The sequence below is a fragment of the Nerophis ophidion genome, linkage group LG21 (genome assembly GCF_033978795.1).
Source record: "Nerophis ophidion isolate RoL-2023_Sa linkage group LG21, RoL_Noph_v1.0, whole genome shotgun sequence".
In the NCBI taxonomy this organism is placed as follows: Eukaryota; Metazoa; Chordata; class Actinopteri; order Syngnathiformes; family Syngnathidae; genus Nerophis; species Nerophis ophidion.
This window is the reverse complement of record NC_084631.1, coordinates 40,831,436-40,853,453: the sequence shown is the minus strand read 5'-3', so window position 1 is coordinate 40,853,453 and position 22,018 is coordinate 40,831,436. Positions and strand designations below refer to the sequence as shown.

The following is a 22,018-nucleotide window of genomic DNA, read 5'->3' as shown; positions in this document are numbered from 1 at the left end:
TTATGATGGCTTTTACTGAACTCACATAAGTAGAAATAACTCATCATTATGTTGGGTTTTAATGAGCTCACATAAGTAGAAATAACTCATTATGTTGGCTTTTACTGATCTCACATAAGTAGAGATATCTCATTATGTTGGGTTTTACTGATCTCACATAAGTAGAACTAACTCATCATTATGTTGGCTTTTATTGATCTCACTTAAGTAGAAATAACTCATCATGATGTTGGCTTTTACTGATCTCACTTAAGTAGAAATAACTCATCATGATGTTGGGTTTTACCGATCTCATTTAAGTAGACATAACTCATCATTATGTTGGCTTTTACTGATCTCACTTAAGTAGAAATAACTCATCATTATGTTGGGTTTTACTGATCTCACTTAAGTAGAAATAACTCATCATGATGTTGGCTTTTACTGATCTCACATAAGTAGAAATAACTCATCATTATGTTGGCTTTTACTGATCTCACTTAAGTAGAAATAACTCATCATGATGTTGGGTTTTACTGAACTCACCTAAGTAGAAATAACTCATCATTATGATGGCTTTTACTGAACTCACATAAGTAGAAATAACTCATCATTATGTTGGGTTTTAATGAGCTCACATAAGTAGAAATAACTCATTATGTTGGCTTTTACTGATCTCACATAAGTAGAAATAACTAATCATTATGTTGGCTTTTACTGATCTCACTTAAGTAGAAATAACTCATCATTATGTTGGGTTTTACTGAACTCACCTAAGTAGAAATAACTCATCATTATGATGGCTTTTACTGAACTCACATAAGTAGAAACAACTCATCATGATGTTGGGTTTTACTGAGCTCACATGAGTAGAAATAACTCATTATGTTGGCTTTTACTGATCTCACATAAGTAGAAATAACTCATCATTATGTTGGGTTTTACTGAGCTCACATAAGTAGAAATAACTCATCATTATGTTGGGTTTTACTGAATTCACATAAGTAGAAATTACTCATCATTATGTTGGGTTTTACTGAGCTCACATAAGTAGAAATAACTCATCATGATGTTGGGTTTTACTGATCTCACTTAAGTAGAAATAACTCATCATTATGTTGGGTTTTACTGAACTCACATAAGTAGAACTAACTCATCATTATGTTTGCTTTTATTGATCTCACTTAAGTAGAAATAACTCATCATGATGTCGGGTTTTACTGATCTCACTTAAGTAGAAATAACTCATCATTATGTTGGGTTTTACTGAACTCACTTAAATAGAAATAACTCATCATTATGATGGCTTTTACTGATCTCACATAAGTAGAAATAACTCATTATGTTGGCTTTTACTGATCTCCCTTAAGTAGAAATAACTCATCATGATGTTGGCTTTTACTGATCTCACTTAAGTAGAAATAACTCATCATGATGTTGGGTTTTACTGAACTCACTTAAGTAGAAATAACTTATTATGTTGGCTTTTACTGATCTCACATAAGTAGAAATAACTCAACATTATGATGGCTTTTACTGATCTCACTTAAGTAGAAATAACTCATTATGTTGGCTTTTACTGATCTCACATAAGTAGAACTAACTCATCATTATGTTGGCTTTTATTGATCTCACTTAAGTAGAAATAACTCATCATGATGTTGGGTTTTACTGATCTCACTTAAGTAGAAATACGTTATTATGTAGGCTTTTACTGATCTCGCATAAGTAGAAATAACTCATCATTATGATGGCTTTTACTGATCTCACATAAGTAGAACTAACTCACCATGATGTTGGGTTTTACTGATCTCGTTTAAGTAGAAATAACTCATCATTATGTTGGGTTTTACTGAGCTCAAATAAGTAGAAATAACTCATTATGTTGGCTTTTACTGATCTCACATAAGTAGAAATAACTCATCATTATGTTGGCTTTTACTGATCTCACTTAAGTAGAAATAACTCATCATGATGTTGGGTTTTACTGATCTCACTTAAGTAGAAATAACTCATCGTTATGATGGGTTTTACTGAACTCACATAAGTAGAAATAACTCATCATGATGTTGGGTTTTACTGACCTCACTTAAGTAGAAATAACTCATCATGATGTTGGGTTTTACCAATCTCATTTAAGTAGAAATAACTCATCATTATGTTGGGTTTTACTGAACTCACATAAGTAGAAATTACTCATCATTATGTTGGGTTTTACTGAACTCACATAAGTAGAAATAACTCATCATTATGTTGGGTTTTACTGATCCCACTTAAGTAGAAATAACTCATCATGATGTTGGGTTTTACTGATCTCACATAAGTAGAAATAACTCATCATTATGTTGGGTTTTACCGATCTCATTTAAGTAGAAATAACTCATCATGATGTTGGGTTTTACCGATCTCATTTAAGTAGACATAACTCATCATTATGTTGGCTTTTACTGATCTCACTTAAGTAGAAATAAGTCATCATTATGTTGGCTTTTACTGATCTCACATAAGTAGAACTAACTCATCATTATGTTGGCTTTTATTGATCTCACTTAAGTAGAAATAATTCATTATGATGTTGGGTTTTACTGATCTCACTTAAGTAGAAATAACTCATCGTTATGTTGGGTTTTACTGAGCTCAAATAAGTAGAAATAACTCATTATGTTGGCTTTAACTGATCTCACATAAGTAGAGATAACTCATCATTATGTTGGCTTTTACTGATCTCACTTAAGTAGAAATAACTCATCATTATGTTGGGTTTTACTGATCTCACTTAAGTAGAAATAACTCATCATTATGTTGGGTTTTACTGATCTCACTTAAGTAGAAATAACTCATCATGATGGTGGCTTTTACTGATCTCACATAAGTAGAAATAACTCATCATTATGTTGGCTTTTAATGATCTCACTTAAGTAGAAATAACTCATCATTATGTTGGGTTTTACTGAACTCACCTAAGTAGAAATAACTCATCATTATGATGGCTTTTACTGATCTCACATAAGTAGAAATAACTCATTATGTTGGCTTTTACTGATCTCCCTTAAGTAGAAATAACTCATCATGATGTTGGGTTTTACTGAACTCACTTAAGTAGAAATAACTTATTATGTTGGCTTTTACTGATCTCACATAAGTAGAAATAACTCATCGTTATGATGGCTTTTACTGATCTCACTTAAGTAGAAATAACTCATTATGTTGGCTTTTACTGATCTCACATAAGTAGAACTAACTCATTATTATGTTGGCTTTTATTGATCTCACTTAAGTAGAAATAACTCATCATGATGTTGGGTTTTACTGAGCTCACATAAGTAGAAATAACTCATCATGATGTTGGGTTTTACTGATCTCACTTAAGTAGAAATAACTCATCATTATGTTGGGTTTTACTGAACTCACATAAGTAGAACTAACTCATCATTATGTTTGCTTTTATTGATCTCACTTAAGTAGAAATAACTCATCATGATGTTGGGTTTTACTGATCTCACTTAAGTAGAAATAACTCATCATTATGTTGGCTTTTACTGAGCTCACATAAGTAGAAATTACTCATCATTATGTTGGGTTTTACTGAACTCACATAAGTAGAAATAACTCATCATTATGTTGGGTTTTACTGATCCCACTTAAGTAGAAATAACTCATCATGATGTTGGGTTTTACTGATCTCACATAAGTAGAAATAACTCATCATTATGTTGGGTTTTACCGATCTCACATAAGTAGAAATAACTCATCATTATGTTGGGTTTTACCGATCTCATTTAAGTAGAAATAACTCATCATTATGTTGGGTTTTACTGAACTCACTTAAGTAGAAATAACTCATCATTATGATGGCTTTTACTGATCTCACATAAGTAGAAATAACTCATCATGATGGTGGCTTTTACTGATCTCACATAAGTAGAACTAACTCATCATTATGTTGGCTTTTACTGATCTCGCTTAAGTAGAAATAACTCATCATGATGTTAGGTTTTACTGATCTCACTTAAGTAGAAATAACTCATCATTATGATGGCTTTTACTGATCTCACATAAGTAGAAATAACTCATCATTATGTTGGGTTTTACCGAACTCACTTAAGTAGAAATAACTTATTATGTTGGCTTTTACTGATCTCACATAAGTAGAAATAACTCATCATTATGTTGGCTTTTACTGATCTCGCTTAAGTAGAAATAACTCATTATGTTGGCTTTTACTGATCTCACATAAGTAGAAATAACTCATCATTATGAAGGCTTTTACTGATCTCACATAAGTAGAAATAACTCATCATTATGTTGGGTTTTACCGAACTCACTTAAGTAGAAATAACTTATTATGTTGGCTTTTACTGATCTCACATAAGTAGAAATAACTCATCATTATGATGGCTTTTACTGATCTCACATAAGTAGAAATAACTCATCATTATGATGGCTTTTACTGATCTCACATAAGTAGAAATAACTCATTATGTTGGCTTTTACTGATCTCACATAAGTAGAAATAACTCATCATGATGTTGGCTTTTACTGATCTCCCTTAAGTAGAAATAACTCATCATGATGTTGGGTTTTACTGATCTCACTTAAGTAGAAATAACTCATTATGTTGGCTTTTACTGATCTCACATAAGTAGAAATAACTCATCATTATGTTGGGTTTTACTGATGTCACATAAGTAGAACTAACTCATCATTATGTTGGCTTTTATTGATCTCACTTAAGTAGAAATAACTCACCATGATGTTGGGTTTTACTGATCTCACTTAAGTAGAAATAACTCATCATGATGTGACTGATCCAAGGATATCAAGTGCATAGAAACACTGTTTATGTTTATTAACTGCAGTTTCTAAAGCAAATACATAAACAATCATTTTTATGCTGGCTTTATTTGAACAGATGTTATTGATAATCAATTATTTGTATCCAATTGATTGATTGATTGATTGAAGCACTAAACCTGCAGGACATCCACGTACGAACGTGCAAACGTGCAAAGTGCGCTAAAAAATATGCTATAGAAATACAACAATATTTACGCCATACACATATATATTTTTTAAAAAGACATTAGAAGAAACATGATTGTATGCGCTTTAGAAACATATCACTGGTCACACTATTGAAATATGAAAATGTACACGGTATAGAAACAAATAAATATTAGTGCCATAAAAATATAAAAGTATACTTGCTATAGAAATATTAGTGCCATAAAAATATATAAGTATACTCGCTATAAAAATATTAGTGCCATAAAAATATATAAGTATATTTGCTATAGAAATATTAGTGCCATAAAAATATATAAGTGTACTTGCTATAGAAACATATAAATATTAGTGCCATAAAAATATGTAAGTATACTCGCTATATAAGTATTAGTGCCATAAAAATATATAAGTATACTCGCTATAGAAATATTAGTGCCATAAAAATATATAAGTATACTCACTATAAAAATATTTGTGCCATAAAAATATATAAGTATACTTGCTATAGAAATATTAGTGCCATAAAAATATGTAGGTATACTCGCTATATAAGTATTAGTGCCATAAAAATATATAAGTATACTCGCTATAGAAATATTAGTGCCATAAGAATATATAAGTGTACTTGCTATAGAAACATATAAATATTAGTGCCATAAAAATATGTAAGTATACTCGCTATATAAATATTAGTGCCATAAAAATATATAAGTATACTCGCTATAGAAATATTAGTGCCATAAAAATATATAAGTATATTTGCTATAGAAATATTAGTGCCATAAAAATATATAAGTGTACTTGCTATAGAAACATATAAATATTAGTGCCATAAAAATATGTAAGTATACTCGCTATATAAGTATTAGTGCCATAATAATATATAAGTATACTCGCTATAGAAATATTAGTGCCATAAGAATATATAAGTGTACTTGCTATAGAAACATATAAATATTAGTGCCATAAAAATATGTAAGTATACTCGCTATATAAATATTAGTGCCATAAAAATATATAAGTATACTCGCTATAGAAATATTATTGCCATAAAAATATATAAGTGTACTTGCTATAGAAACATATAAATATTAGTGCCATAAAAATATGTACGTATACTCGCTATATAAATATTAGTGCCATAAAAATATATAAGTATACTCGCTATAGAAATATTAGTGCCATAAAAATATATAAGTGTATTTGCTATAGAAACATATAAATATTAGTGCCATAAAAATATGGAAGTATACTCGCTATAGAAATATTAGTGCCATAAAAATATATAAGTATACTCGCTATAGAAATATTAGTGCCATAAAAATATATAAGTGCAAATGCTTTAGAAACATATTGATATTAGTGCCAAAAAATATGTAAGTATTCTTGCTGTAGAGATATATAAATGTTATGCCATTAAAATATGTAAGTATACTCACTATAGAAATAATAATGCCATAAAAATATATAAGTATACTCACTTTAAAATTAAGAAATGTTAGTGCCATATAAATCTATAAGTATACTCGTTATAGAAAAATATAAATATTCTGCTATAAAAATATGTAAGTTTACTTGCTACAGAAACATATAAGTATTAGTGCCATAAAAATATATAAGTGTACTCCCTATAGAAACATAGAAATATTAGTGCCATATAAATATACAAGTATATTTGCTATAGAAATATATAAATATTATGCCATAAAAATATGTAAGTATACTCACTATAAAAACATATACATATTAGTGCCATAAAAATATATAAGTATACTCGCTATAGAAATAAAGAAATGTCAGTGCCATAAAAATATCTAAGTATACTCGCTATAGAAATATAACAATATTATGCTTTAAAAATATATAGGTATACTCGCTATAGAAATATTAGTGCCATGAAAATATATAAGTATACTGGCTATAGAAAATCATAAATATTAGTGCCATAAAAATATGTGTACTCGCTATAGAAATATATAAATAGTATACCATAAAAATATGTAAGTATACTCGCTATGGAAACATATAAATATTAGTGCCATAAAATATATATAAGTATACTCGTTATATAAATATATAAATACTAGTGCCGTAAAAATACATAAGTATACTCGCTATATAAATATTAGTGCCATAAAAATATAAGTGTACTCGCTATATAAATATATAAATATTAGTGCCATAAAAATATACAAGTGTACTCGCTATATAAATATTATACCATAAAAATATGTAAGTATACTCGCTGTGGAAACATATAAATAGTAGTGCCATAAAATATATATAAGTATACTCGCCATATAAATATATAAATATTAGCGCCATATAAATATATAAGTATACTCGCTATATAAATATTAGTGCCATAAGAATATATAAGTATACTCGCTTTAGAAACATATACATATTAGTGCCACAAAAACATGGTCTGAATGGCAAAGACTAATTTCTGACTAAATGAAATCTTGTTTGCAAGTAAGAAGAAAAGCAAATAGCAGAGTGTGCATGTTAGAAGTTCTTTTCAGAGTAAAGGATGTTTACTTTGATATCTCCCACAATCACCACCATGTCCGTGCAGACCTTGAACATGTTTCCTTTTTGCAGAGAAGTTCACCGAGTGGTGAAAAGTGTTGCAGTCAGAGCGGAATGTAAGAGGAGGCCGTGAGCTAAATCATCACGATGCAAAATTGTTACCTGCAGCTGTATTCAATTCCTCCCATAATCCAATAAACACAATTCCAGCTTCTTCTGACCCGAAAAGACCTCGTTTTACCCCAGCAGCGGGAGTCCATTCCACTGGGGAGGAAGTCCAACTAGCAACCCACACAAGAAGTGTGTGTGTGTGTGTGTGTGTGTGTGTGTGTGTGTGTGCGTGCGTGCGTGCGTGCGTGCGTGCGTGTGTGTGTGTGTGCTCGGAGACTCAATGCAGCCTTCTAATTGGCTGCCTGGATTACACTCATTGACATGATGTCATTATTGATGATGACATCATCTTCATTTACATGCACTGGCACATAATGATCACATTAGGTCGAGAACAGCTTTTGAAAGGACTTGGTGGTAATACTAATACATATAGAACGTTATTTTAAAGTATATCTTTTTTAAAGTAGTGTTATTAATACACGTGTATGTATATATATATATATATATATATATATATATATATATATATATATATATATATATGTGTGTATTGAAATAGTTTTAATCCATCATATATGTATGTAATATATATATTTATATATATATATATATGTATATATATATATATATATATGTATAATGGATTAAAATTATTTCTATACACAATATATATATATATATATATATACATATGATATATATATCGATATATATATATATATATATATATATATATATATTATATACATATATGATGGATTAAAACTATTTCTATACATATGTATTTATATATATATAAATATATATATATATATATATATATATATATATATTATACATGAAAAAAAAAGTTTATTATTTTTTATTTATTTTTATTTATTTAGTTTTTCAAAGGTAGTATCAATTATTCACACACAATATGCTATCGTAAAGTACATACATTTTTAAAGGTGGTATTATTATATACATACAGTATGTGATTGTAATGTACATATATTATTAAAGGTAGTATTACTTATACACATACAATATGTGATTTTAAAGTAGTTATAGTTTTAAAGGCAGTATTAATAATACACTATTATTATTAATAATACACATACAATATGTGATTGTAAAGTAGATATAGTTTTAAAGGCAGTATTAATAACACACTATTATTATTAATAATACACATACAATATGTGATTTTAAAGTAGAATTAGTTTTAAAGGCAGTATTAATAATACACTATTATTAATAATACACATACAATATATGATTGTAAAGTAGATATAATTTTAAATGTAGTATTAATAATACAATATTATTAATAATAATACACATACAATATGTGATTTTAAAGTAGATTTATTGTTTAAGGTAGTATTAATAATACACATACAATACGTGATTGTAACATAGATATATTTTTAAAGGTGGTATTACTAATAAACATACAATATGTGATTGTATAGTGTGTATATATATTTAAAGGTAGTATTACTAATACAAATACAATTTGTGTTTTTAAAGTAGATATATTATTAAAGGTAGTAATACTAATACACATACAATATGTGATTTTAAAGTAGATATATTTAAATGGTAGTATTCATTGTCGCGGCATGGTAGTAGTAGTTGTGACAGCGTGCAGGTGAAACATATTTATTATACAAAAACTAGTGCAGCTGGGAGTGCACACAAACACGTCTACACTTGGTAGCAAAAAATCACAAAGCAAACATTGATAAGTCATTACAAATACATAAAAACATGCAGAGAAGTAAGGCCGGCATATCAAGCCCTTTGATGAGTATCCTGATCACTAATCAGAGACAGGTGAGTGTCCTTATCTCTAATCAGAGGCGGGTGTGTATCCTGATTACTAATTAGAGACAGCCGAGACTCCTGATCACTAATCAGAGGCAGGTGAGTGTATTGTACTGATCACTACTCTTAGGCAGATGAGTTTTTTGATCACTAATCAGAGGCAGTTGTGTATCCTGAACACTAATCAGAGGCAGGTGAGTGACCTAATATTTAATCAGAGGCAGATGAGTGTCCTGGTTACTACCCATAGGTAGGTGAGTTTCTTGATCACTAATCCGAGCCAGTTGTGTATCCTGATTACTGATCAGAGGCATGTGAGCGTTTTGATAACTAATTTTAGGAAGGTGAGTATTGCGTCACTAATCAGAGGCAGGTGAGTGTCCTGATGACTAATCAGAGGCAAGTGAGTATCATGATTACTAATCAGAGACAGGTGAGTGTCCTAATTCTTAATCAGAGGCAGGTGAGTCTCCTGATTACTACTCTTAGGCAGGTAAGTTTATGGATCACTAATCAGAGGCAGGTGTGTATTTTGATTACTAATCATAGGCAGGTGAGTGTCCTGATTACTATTCTTAGGCAGGTGAGTGTCCTCATCTTTAATCAGAGGCAGGTGAGTGTTTTAATTACTAATTTTAGGAAGGTGAGTTTTTTCATCACTGATCAGAGGCAGGTGTGTATCCTGATAACTAATCAGAGTCAGGTGAGTTTCCTGAACACTAATCAGAGGCGGGTGAGTGTTTTAATTACTAATTTTAGGAAGGTGCGTTTTTTCATCCCTGACCTGATCAGAGGCAGGTGTGTATCCTGATAACTCAACAGAGTCAGGTGTGTATCCTGATTACTAATCAGAGTCAGGTGAGCGTCCTGAACACTAATCAGAGGCGGGTGAGTGTTTTAATTACTAATTTTAGAAAGGTGAGTTTTTTCATCACTGATCAGAGGCAGGTGTGTACCCTGATAACTAAACAGAGTCAGGTGTGTATCCTGATTACAAATCAGAGTCAGGTGGGCTTCCTGAACACTAATCAGAGGCGGGTGAGTGTTTTAATTACTAATTTTAGAAAGGTGAGTTTTTTCATCACTGATCAGAGGCAGGTGTGTACCCTGATAACTAATCAGTCAGGTGAGTGTCCTGATCACTAATCAGAGGCAGGTGCATACAATCAGCGCTCGGAGGCACAGCCTGACATTTAAGAAAACATATTTTCAAAGTATATCGCTAAAATACAAACATACATATTTAGTCATTTGCAGAACATTCTGGAAGACAAACATTTAATACCGAATATATAACAATTAAACAAATGACTGACTTTGAAGATCAAAAGGTTATTTTGGTATGACAAGTGCAAAGTATTACTGTGTGTGTATTTGCTTGGCCAGTCAAAAGTACAACAACATTACTGCTTGACTTTGCTGCAATATACTCGCTCTGATAGTATTTATATTATATATCTTCTCTTCTCTTTCCAATTAAATTTCTTATTCTCGCCGTGCTGCTCTCCCGCAGGCCATGAACGCACCGCTGGGTGGTGCAGGTATTAATATTCACGCCATGGCGTCCATCAAGCTCACCTGCATGTCAGCGTTCTGACATAAAGGAGGCATGCAAGAACCTCAACATCCGCTTATTGCTTCTCTGCAAATATTCAATATCTTAAGGTCGGTTCAGGATCCTCTTGTTCGACGGCCACAGTGATTATTAAAGGCGAGTGCGTGTAGCTGCAGGGGAGTTGCAGGGGAGCTGCAGGATAAAAGTCCGCAAAGAGATCACTTGATCATGTCTTTCACTCCACGCCTCAAAGCAGCAGCAGATAACGTGAGCTGTTGTCCTCACCTGAGGCCGAATTGACACTTTCATTCCATATCACTAGTCTGTATCACTTTAATTCCATATCACAAGTCCGTATCACTTTAATGTCATATCACAAGTCCACATCACTTTAATTCCATATCAGAAGTCCGTATCACTTTAGTTTCATATCACAAGTATGTATCACTTTAATTCCATATCACAAGTCTGTATCACTTCATTCCATATCACTTTAGTTTCATATCACAAGTCTATATCGCATTAATTTTGTATCACAAGTCCACATCACTTTAATTCCATATCATAAGTCCGTATCACAAATTCGTATCACCTTAGTTTCATATCACAAGTCTGTATCACTTTAAATTCTTATCACAAGTCTGTATCACCCTAGTTTCATATCACAAGTCTGTATCACTTTAGTTTTATATCACAAGTCTGTATCACTTGAGTTTCATAACACAAGTCTGTATCACTTGAATTTCATATCACAAGTCCGTATGACTTTAACTTCATATCGCAAGTCCGTATCACTTAAATTCTATATCACAAGTCTGTATTATTTTAATTTCGTATCACAAGTGATAGGAAAATGGATGGATGGATGAATGGATAGTGGTCCGTATCACTTTCATTTCATATCAAAAGTCCATATCACTTTAACTCCATATCACAAGTCCGTATCCCTTTCATTTCATATCAATAGCGGTAAAATATGGATAGATGGTTGGAAGTCTGTATAACTTTAGTTTCATATCACAAGTCCGTATCACTTTAGTTTCATATCACAAGTCCGTATCACTTTAATTTCATATCACAAGTCCGTATCACTTTAATTCCATATCACAAGTCCGTATCACTTTAGCTTCATATTACAAGTCTGTATCACTTAAACTCCATATCACACGTCCGTATCACTTTATTTCCATAATACAAGTCCGTATCACTTTAATTTCATATCACAAGCGGTAGAAAATATCACACGTCCGTATCACTTTAATGTCATATCACTTTAATTTCATATCACAAGCAAGTATCACTTTAATTTCATATAACAAGTCTGTATCACTTTAATTTCATATAACAAGTATGTATCACTTTAATTTCATATCACAAGTACGTATCACTTTGATCCCATATCACACGTCCGTATCACTTTAATTCCATATCACAAGTCCGTATCAGTTTAGTTTCAGATCACAAGTCCGTATCACATTAATTCCATATCACAAGTCCGTATCACTTTAATGCCATATCACAAGTCCGTATTACCTTAATTTCATATCACATGTCTGTATCATTTAATGTCATATTACAAGTCTGTATCACTTTCATTTCATATCACACGTCCGTATCACTTTAATTCCATATCACAAGTCCATATCACTTTAGTTTCATATCACAAGTCCGTATCCCTTAAACTCCATATCACACGTCCGTATCACTTAAACTCCATATCACAAGTCCATATCACTTTAGTTTCATATCACAAGTCCGTATCCCTTAAACTCCATATCACACGTCCGTATCACTTAAACTCCATATCACAAGTCCGAATCAATTTAGTTAAATATCACAAGTCCGTATTACTTTAATTTCATATCACAAGCGGTAGAAAATATATGGAAGTCCGTATCACTTTAATTTCATATCACAAGTCTGTATCATTTGATGTCATATTACAAGTCTGTATCACTTTCATTTCATATCACAAGTCTGTATCACTTTAATTCCATATCACACGTCCGTATCACTTAAACTCCATATCACAAGTCTGTATCAATTTAGTTTAATATCACAAGTCCGTATTACTTTAATTTCATATCACAAGCGGTAGAAAATATATGGAAGTCCGTATCACTTTAATTTCATATCACAAGTCTGTATCATTTAATGTCATATTACAAGTCTGTATCACTTTCATTTCATATCACAAGTTTGTATCACTTTAATTCCATATCACAAGTCCGTATCCCTTAAACTCCATATCACACGTCCGTATCACTTAAACTCCATATCACAAGTCCGAATCAATTTAGTTTAATATCACAAGTCCGTATTACTTTAATTTCATATCACAAGCGGTAGGAAATATATGGAAGTCCGTATCACTTTAATTTCATATCACAAGTCTGTATCATTTGATGTCATATTACAAGTCTGTATCACTTTCATTTCATATCACAAGTCTGTATCACTTTAATTCCATATCACACGTCCGTATCACTTAAACTCCATATCACAAGTCTGTATCAATTTAGTTTAATATCACAAGTCCGTATTACTTTAATTTCATATCACAAGCGGTAGAAAATATATGGAAGTCCGTATCACTTTAATTTCATATCACAAGTCTGTATCATTTAATGTCATATTACAAGTCTGTATCACTTTCATTTCATATCACAAGTTTGTATCACTTTAATTCCATATCACAAGTCCGTATCACTTTAATGCCATATCACAAGTCCGAATCAATTTAGTTTAATATCACAAGTCCGTATTACTTTAATTTCATATCACAAGCGGTAGAAAATATATGGAAGTCTGTATCACTTTGATTTCATATCAGAAGTCTGTATCATTTAATGTCATATTACAAGTCTGTATCACTTTCATTTCATATCCCAAGTCCATAGTACTTTAATTCCATATCACAAGTCCGTATCACTTTAGTTTCATATCACAAGTCCGTATCACTTAAACTCCATATCACACGTCTCTATCACTGTAATTTCATATCACAAGTCCGTATCACTTTAATTTCATATCACAAGTCCGTATCCCTTAAACTCCATATCACACGTCCGTATCACTTAAACTCCATATCACAAGTCCGTATCAATTTAGTTTAATATCACAAGTCCGTATTACTTTAATTTCATATCACAAGCGGTAGAAATATATGGAAGTCCGTATCACTTTAATTTCATATCACAAGTCTGTATCACTTTTATTTCATATCCCAAGTCCATAGTACTTTAATTCCATATCACAAGTCCGTATCACTTTAGTTTCATATCACAAGTCCGTATCACTTAAACTCCATATCACACGTTTATATCACTGTAATTTCATATCACAAGTCCGTATCACTATAATTTCATATCACAAGCGGCAGAAAATATATGGAAGTCTGTATCACTTTAATTTCATATCACAAGTCCGTATCACTATAATTTCATATCACAAGCGGCAGAAAATATATGGAAGTCTGTATCACTTTAATTTCATATCACAAGTCTGTATCACTTAATGTCATATTACAAGTCTGTATCACTTTCATTTCATATAACAAGTCTGTATCACTTTGATTTCATATCACAAGTACGTATCACTTAAATTCCATATCACAAGTCCGTATCACTTTAGTTTCATATCACAAATCCGTATCACTTTAATTTCAAATCACAAGCGGTAGAAAGTGGATGGAAGTTTGTATCACTTTAATGTCATATCACAAGTACGTATCACTTTAATTTTATATCCCAAGTCCGTATCCCTTTAATTTCATTTCTCAAGTCTGCATAACTTTAATTTCATATCTCAAGTCCAAATCACTTCAATATCATATCACTTTAATTTCATATCACAAATCCGTATCACTTTAATGTCATATCACAAGTCCGTATCACTTTCGTGTCATATCACAAATACGTATCGCTTCCTCCCTGCCAGTCCCGTGGTCACGTGACGCGATCCGAGCCCAGCTGAGCTTTTCAAGCGCCTCCTTCAACAAATGTTTCAACACGTTTTATCACATGTTTTAACATGTTTTAACACGTTTTAACCCGTTTTAAGACACTCCCCAGCGTGTTTGGCTCGGACAAAACTGCTTGTACTTACGTTAGGAATGTCGTAGAGACATGAAACAAAAACCTTTATGTAGGTCTGACTTAGACCTACATTTCATACACTGGCATCCTTCGGCAAAAATCAACAGGAAGTTGGCAAAAACCCCTTCAAAACAAAAGTTTCCTAAAAATGTCATTTTTGCCTCTTTGAGCTGTAATTTGACCCCATTAAAATGCTTCGAAACTCGACACACAAATCAGATCTGGTGAGGATTGCGATCTAATAAAAAACAGACCCCAGAACTCAAAATTGCGCTCTAGCGCCCCCTAGGAATAAAACATTGACAAAACTGCTCTTGGGAAGAAAACACAGACAAAAATGCTTGTAACTTCCAGTATGAATCTTGTAGAGACATGCAACAACAACTTCTATGTAGGTCTCACTTAGACCTACATTTCATTAATTGACATCCTTCAGCAAAAATCAACAGGAAGTTGGCAATTACCCCTTCAAAACCAAAGTTTTGTAAAAACCTCTCATCTTTTTTCAAACATTATCTCCTCTGAGCGCGTTTGTTGTGTCAGCTTCAAACTCGCACAGGAAAGAGATTGAACCCTTCTGATTAAACGTTGTGCAAAGAGTTTTTGTAACTCCTCCGCTTTTGATTTTACGAGCCTTCAAAGAGCTGCTGCGCTGCTGCCGTCTCAAGATGACCGCTTAAAAGCAGGAAGCACCAGCGTGACCACACAATGCAGAGACGGTAGGTACTGTGCGGGTAAAGATATGTTGACTGGGTGAAAACAAGGAGGCACCAGTTTGACTCCAGGATACAGAGAAGGTAGGTCATGTGCAGGTAAAGCTATGTTGTCTGGGTGATGGCAGGAAGCACCAGCGTGTATGGGTGACAGAAAGAAGCACCAGTGTGACCCCAGGATGCAGGGAAGGTAGGTAATGTGCAGGTAAAGATATGTTGAATGGGTAAAGGCAAGAAACACCAGCAAAAGTCGGTCCTGTCCATCGCTGCTTGCAGCTTTAATTAAATGTTGTTGTTGTATTTAGCTTAGCGTTGCTATGCTATTAGCACAATGTGGCTACACTTCATGTGTTTCAGTCCTTAATTTCTGAACGTGTTAAAAATGAAACGTCTGCCATTGATTCGCTGATAACGCACACCTGATTAGTGATCAGGGGACTCACCTGCCTCTGAATGCTAATCAGAGGGCTTGTGTGCCGGCCTGGCTTTTCAGTCGATCATTGTCTCGCGTCCCGAGCGCGTCCTGTCTCTGCTCATGTTATTGACGAAATACAAAGGTAAACATGCCGTTGGCAGCTACGCAACAGCTAAGCAGACAAGCGAGACATGGGATGTAATAACGGCAGCACATTTGCCAACAATAATTACAGATGCAAAGTGTCCAGTAACAAATGTGTCCGCATCGTTCTGTGCCACAAGAGTAACTTCATTAACTTTGGTGGCCACTAAAACAATTACAGCTCCACTTCAACTTAAAGACAGCATAAGTCCATTTAAGATGGTCAATAAAGAATATTCATGCCTACCATTGTCCTCTGTTTGACCCATTCCACTTGTTCTAATATTCCACAATACAAATTAATGTACGTATGTCTGATTACTTCAGATATCGTATCGGCTCAACATCAGTATCAGCCCAATATTGTATGGAAAGTGGAAAAGTTGTTGGATGTAAGTGGTTGATTTAGTGTATCATCACACATAAAAATACACCAAGTGAAGTCAATGTTGAAAGTTATCACAAGTAAATAAATCAGAATCAGTGGAACATTCCAAGGATGTTTTACTGTGCCATAAACTTCCATGTAGACGTGTGAATATTTTACAATGCACTTACCTTTTCATATTACCTTTTATTACCAATTACTTTGTATTGTAATTGGAAATAGAACGATGGGCAGTCGATAAATCACATTTCAACTCAAAGACAGCGGAATGGGTGCTCAGAGTGTGAATATATATATATATATATATATATATATATATATATATATATATGTGGGTATATACGTATGTATATATATGTGGGTATATACGTATGTATATATATTTATTTATTTATACATACATATATATATATATTTTGTGTGTGTGTATATATATATGTGTGTATTTTTTTTGTGTATGTCTATATATGTATGCCTTTAAGTGTATATACTGTGTGTGTCTATATATATATATATATATATATATATACATATATATATATATGTGTGTGTATAAAAATTTATTATTTTTATATATATATGTACATGTGTGTGTGTATGTATGTATATATATATATATATATATATATATATATATATGTATATATATATATATATATATATATATATATATATATATATATATATATATATATATGTGTGTGTATATATGTATATATATTTAGTTATTTATACATACATATATAGATATATATATATATTGTGTGTATATATATATGTATGTATGTACGTTTTTTTGTGTATGTCTATATATGTATACCATCAAGTGTATATACTGTGTATATATATATATATATATATATATATATATATATATATACAAATATATATATTTATGTAGATATATATGTCTGTTTATGTATATATATATATATATATATATATATATATATATATATATATATATATATATATATATATATATATATATCAAATCAATCAATGTTTATTTATACAGCCCTAAATCACAAGTGTTTCAAAGGGCTGCACAAACCACAACGACATCTTCGGTAGAGCCCACATAAGGGCAAGGAAAAATTCACCCCAGCATATATATATATATACATATATACATATATATATATATATATATATGTATTTAAGTATAATATATATTATATACAAGTATAATATGTATGTATATATATATATTTGAATATTTTACAGTCGTATGGTGTAAACATTTTGATGGATAATCTGCTTTGAAATCATAAGTAAAGCAGATATTCAAATATATATATATATTTTTTTTTTACAAAAACATGTTTTGGGATATATTTGTTGCAATACGGGATAATATAAAGGTTAAATGTATCAAATTGACTACATCTTATTTTTCCGTCCAAATGGAAGGAACAAATACATTTAGTAAGAAGTACTTTATTGACATTTTATTTATAGACATTCCCCATCTTTTTCTCCCTTTGGTCTCAGCAAACTTCCCTTGCAGTCTTCATTATCCGTCTCTGTGGGTTTTTGCTCTTAAATGCCTTGTCTCTCGCTGCACATATTTGACTGTTACCTCTGCTTTCTGACATTTCTTTGTCCGCACTCTAAAGGATGCTTCTTTTTTTCTAATGAGCCCCAAACAAGAAGAGACGTACAGTGAGTGGCTCTTAAAAGGAACTACAGCCTTGCCTCCCCTTTGCGTGCACACACACACACACACACACACACACACACACATACACACACACATACACACATACACACACTCTCTTGTATTTGATACCTTCTTGAGACCTGAGAAAAATTCCTCCCTCTTTAGGAGCAGCCTTTCTAGAAATATAAAGTGTATTTACACTATTAATAATATATACATACTATGCAAATATAAAAAAATATGATTATGAAAAATGTGTTTGACTTTCACACGAAAAAGGTCACAAACTCACAAAAACAACTTAGAATTTTGGTAGTATTATAATAAAAGTTGTAGATTTACTCAACTCAAGTCAAAATTTTACAAGAAAAACTGAACATTTGTGCATTGTTATGATAAAAGTTGCAATTTTACTCGAAAATCTTAAAATTTCGGCAATTTTACGAAGAGTCGTAATTTTACTCGACAAAAATAAAAATTTTATAAGGAAACTTTAACATTTTGGCAATATTATATTAATAATATTGTGGCTTTTACTTGGCAAAATTATGACAAAAGTTGTAATTTTACTCAAAAACTTTCACTGTTTTACAAGGAGACCAACAAAAAATTGGCAAAATTGTGATAAAAGTCCGAATTTTATACAACAAATGTCACCATTTTGCATTAAAAAGTGATAATTTCACATAAAGTAATAATTTTATGAGAAAATATTGCAATATTACAGAAACAGAAAGAATATGACAAATTGTTCCCGATGTTATAAGAAAAAAGTCGACACATTGTGAGAAACAGACTGATTTTAGTTCATTATTTTTTGTTTGTAATTGTTTTTTAGTCTTACTTATTAATTTGAAGTTATTACAGTATTTTTTTATTTTTTGTAATTTTGGCCAAATTTCAATTTCTTACACACACTTGTTACTTCATATGTTGGCCAAAAGCTTAAATTTTTGTCAATTTTTTTGAAAAGTTGTAATTTTACATAACAAAAGTCACAATTTTATTAGAAAACTTTAAAGTGTTGGCAATATTATAATAATAATCAGAATTTGACTAGGCAAAATTGTGACAAAAGTCATAATTTTACTCAATAAATGTCACTTTTTTACAAGAATGACAAAATAATCGGCAAATTGTGATAAAAATCAACATTTTATATGACAAATGTCACTATCTTGCATTAAAAAGTAATAATTTCACATAAAAAAGTTATAATTTGACGAGAAAATATTACAATTGTACAGAAACAGAAAGAATATGAGAAATTGTTCCTGATGTTTTAAGAAAAAAGTCGACACATTGGGAGAAAAAGACTGATTTTAGTTAATTATTTTCAGTAGTTGATTTTTATGTTTGTAATTTGTTTTTAAGCTTCTTTATTTACTTCAAGTTATTACAGTATGTCTTTATATACATTTTATTTATTTATTTATTTATTTTTAAATTAATTTTGGCCAAAGGGGGCGCATTTAAATTTCTCACACACACTTGTTTTTTCATACGTTGGCCAAAAGATTAAAATTTTGGCAATTTTATGAAAAGTTGTAATTTTACTCAACTAAAGTCACAATTTTATTACAACACTTTAAAATGTTGGAAATATTATAATAATCTGCATTTTCCTTCACAAAATTATGTCAATCGTCATAATGTGACAAAAGTCATTATTTTACTCAAATCTCAGTAATTCACAAGAACGACAAAAAAATTGGCAATATTGTGATACCACTCAGAATTTTATATGACAAATGTCACCATTTTGCATCAAAAAGTAATAATTTCACATAAAGTAATACTTTTATTAGAAAATATTGCAATATTACAGAAACAGAAAGAACATGACAAATTGTTCCCGATGTTATGAGAAAAAAGTCGACACATTTTGAGAAAAAGACTGATTTTAGTTCATTGTTTTTTGTTTGTAATTGGTTTTTAGTCTTACTTATTTACTTCAACTTATTACAGTATGTCTCTATACACATTTTTTTTTTTTTTTTTTTTTGGCCAAAGGGGGCACATTTTAATTTCTTACACACACTTGTTATTTCATATGTTGGCCAACAAGCTTAAAATTTTGGCAATTTTATGAAAAGTTGTAATTTTACTCAACAGAAGTCACAATTTTATTAGAAAACTTTAAAATGTTGGCAATATTACAATAATAATCAGAATTTGACTTGGCACAATTATGACACAAGTCATAATTTTACTCAATAAATGTCACTTTTTTACAAGAATGACAAAATAATTGGCAAATTGTGATAAAAATCTAAATTTTATATGACAAATGTCACTATCTTGCATTAAAAAGTAATAATTTCACATAAAAAAGTAATAATCTAACGAGAAAATATTACAATTGTACAGAAACAGAAAGAATATGAGAAATTGTTCCTGATGTTATAAGAAAAATGTCGACACATTGGGAGAAAAAGACTGATTTTAGTTGTTTTGTTTTTTTGTTGTTTAATTTTTGTTTGTAATTGTTTTTTAATCTTCATTATTGACTTCAAGTTATTACAGTATGTCTCTATATACTTTATTTCTTTTTTATAAATTTTGGCCAAAGGGGACACATTTCAATTTTTGACACACACTTGTTGTTTCATATGTTGGCTAAAAGCTTAAAATGTTGGCAATTTTATGAAAAGAGACGTCATTTTACAAAAGTCACAATTTTCTAAGAAATCTTTAAAATGTTGGCAATATTATAATAATAATCGGAATTTTACTACACAAAATTCCGATTATTATAAGGGTAATGTGACAAAAGTCATTATTTTACTCAAATGTCACTATTTTACAAGAATGACAAAAAAATTGGCAATATTGTGATAAAAGTCACCATCTTGCATTAAAAAGTAATAATTTCACATAAAAAAGTAAACATTTTACAAGAAAATATTGCAATATTACAGAAACGGAAAGAATATGAGCAAGTGTTCCCGATGCTATAAGAAAAAAGTTGACACATTGTGAGGAAAAGAATGATTTTAGTTAATTATTTTTAGTGGTTGAATTTTTTGTTTGTAATTGTTTTTTAATCTTCCTTATTTACTTCAATTTATTACAGTTTGTCTATATATACATTTTATTTTATTTATTTATTTATTTTTAATTCATTTTGGCCAAAGGAGGCACATTTCAATTTCTTACACACACTTGTTATTTCATATGTTGGCCAAAAGCTTAACAATTTGGCAATTTTATGATTCACTGGTGAATGAATGATGAATAAATGATAGAGGGTGGTCGGAGGGGGCGTAGGCGCAAACTGGCAGCCACGCTTCCGTCAGTCTACCCCAGGGCAGTGGTGGTAAGCTACTGATGTAGCTTACCACCACCAGGTGTGAATGAATGTTGAGTCCCAATTCTCTGTGAGCGCTTTGAGTGTTTAGAAAAGCGCGATATCAGTCTAAGTTATTATTATTATTATTATTATTATGAAGAGTCGTAATTTTACTCAACAAAAGTTACAATTTTATAAGAAAACTTTAAAATGTTGGCAATATTATAATAATAATCTGAATTTTACTTGGCAAAATTATGACAATCATCATAACGTGAAAAGTCATTATTTTACTCAAATGTCACTA

The 22,018-nt window shown here is 30.9% G+C and overlaps 1 protein-coding gene across 2 annotated transcripts in view; it reads right to left on the bottom strand.

Moving 5' to 3' along the window:
• The window catches only part of LOC133539501 (neurexophilin-1), a 92,611-nt gene that overhangs the window by 23,375 nt on the left and 47,218 nt on the right, over positions 1-22,018 (bottom strand). The window contains exon 1 of one of the 2 annotated variants that reach the window (XM_061881489.1): positions 7,681-7,820. The exons of the other annotated variant lie outside the window; for it this stretch is intronic. The gene's annotated coding sequence lies outside the window, so the exon portion shown is untranslated. Of the gene's footprint in view, positions 1-7,680; positions 7,821-22,018 lie in introns of those variants that run through there. 2 annotated transcript variants of the gene reach the window in all.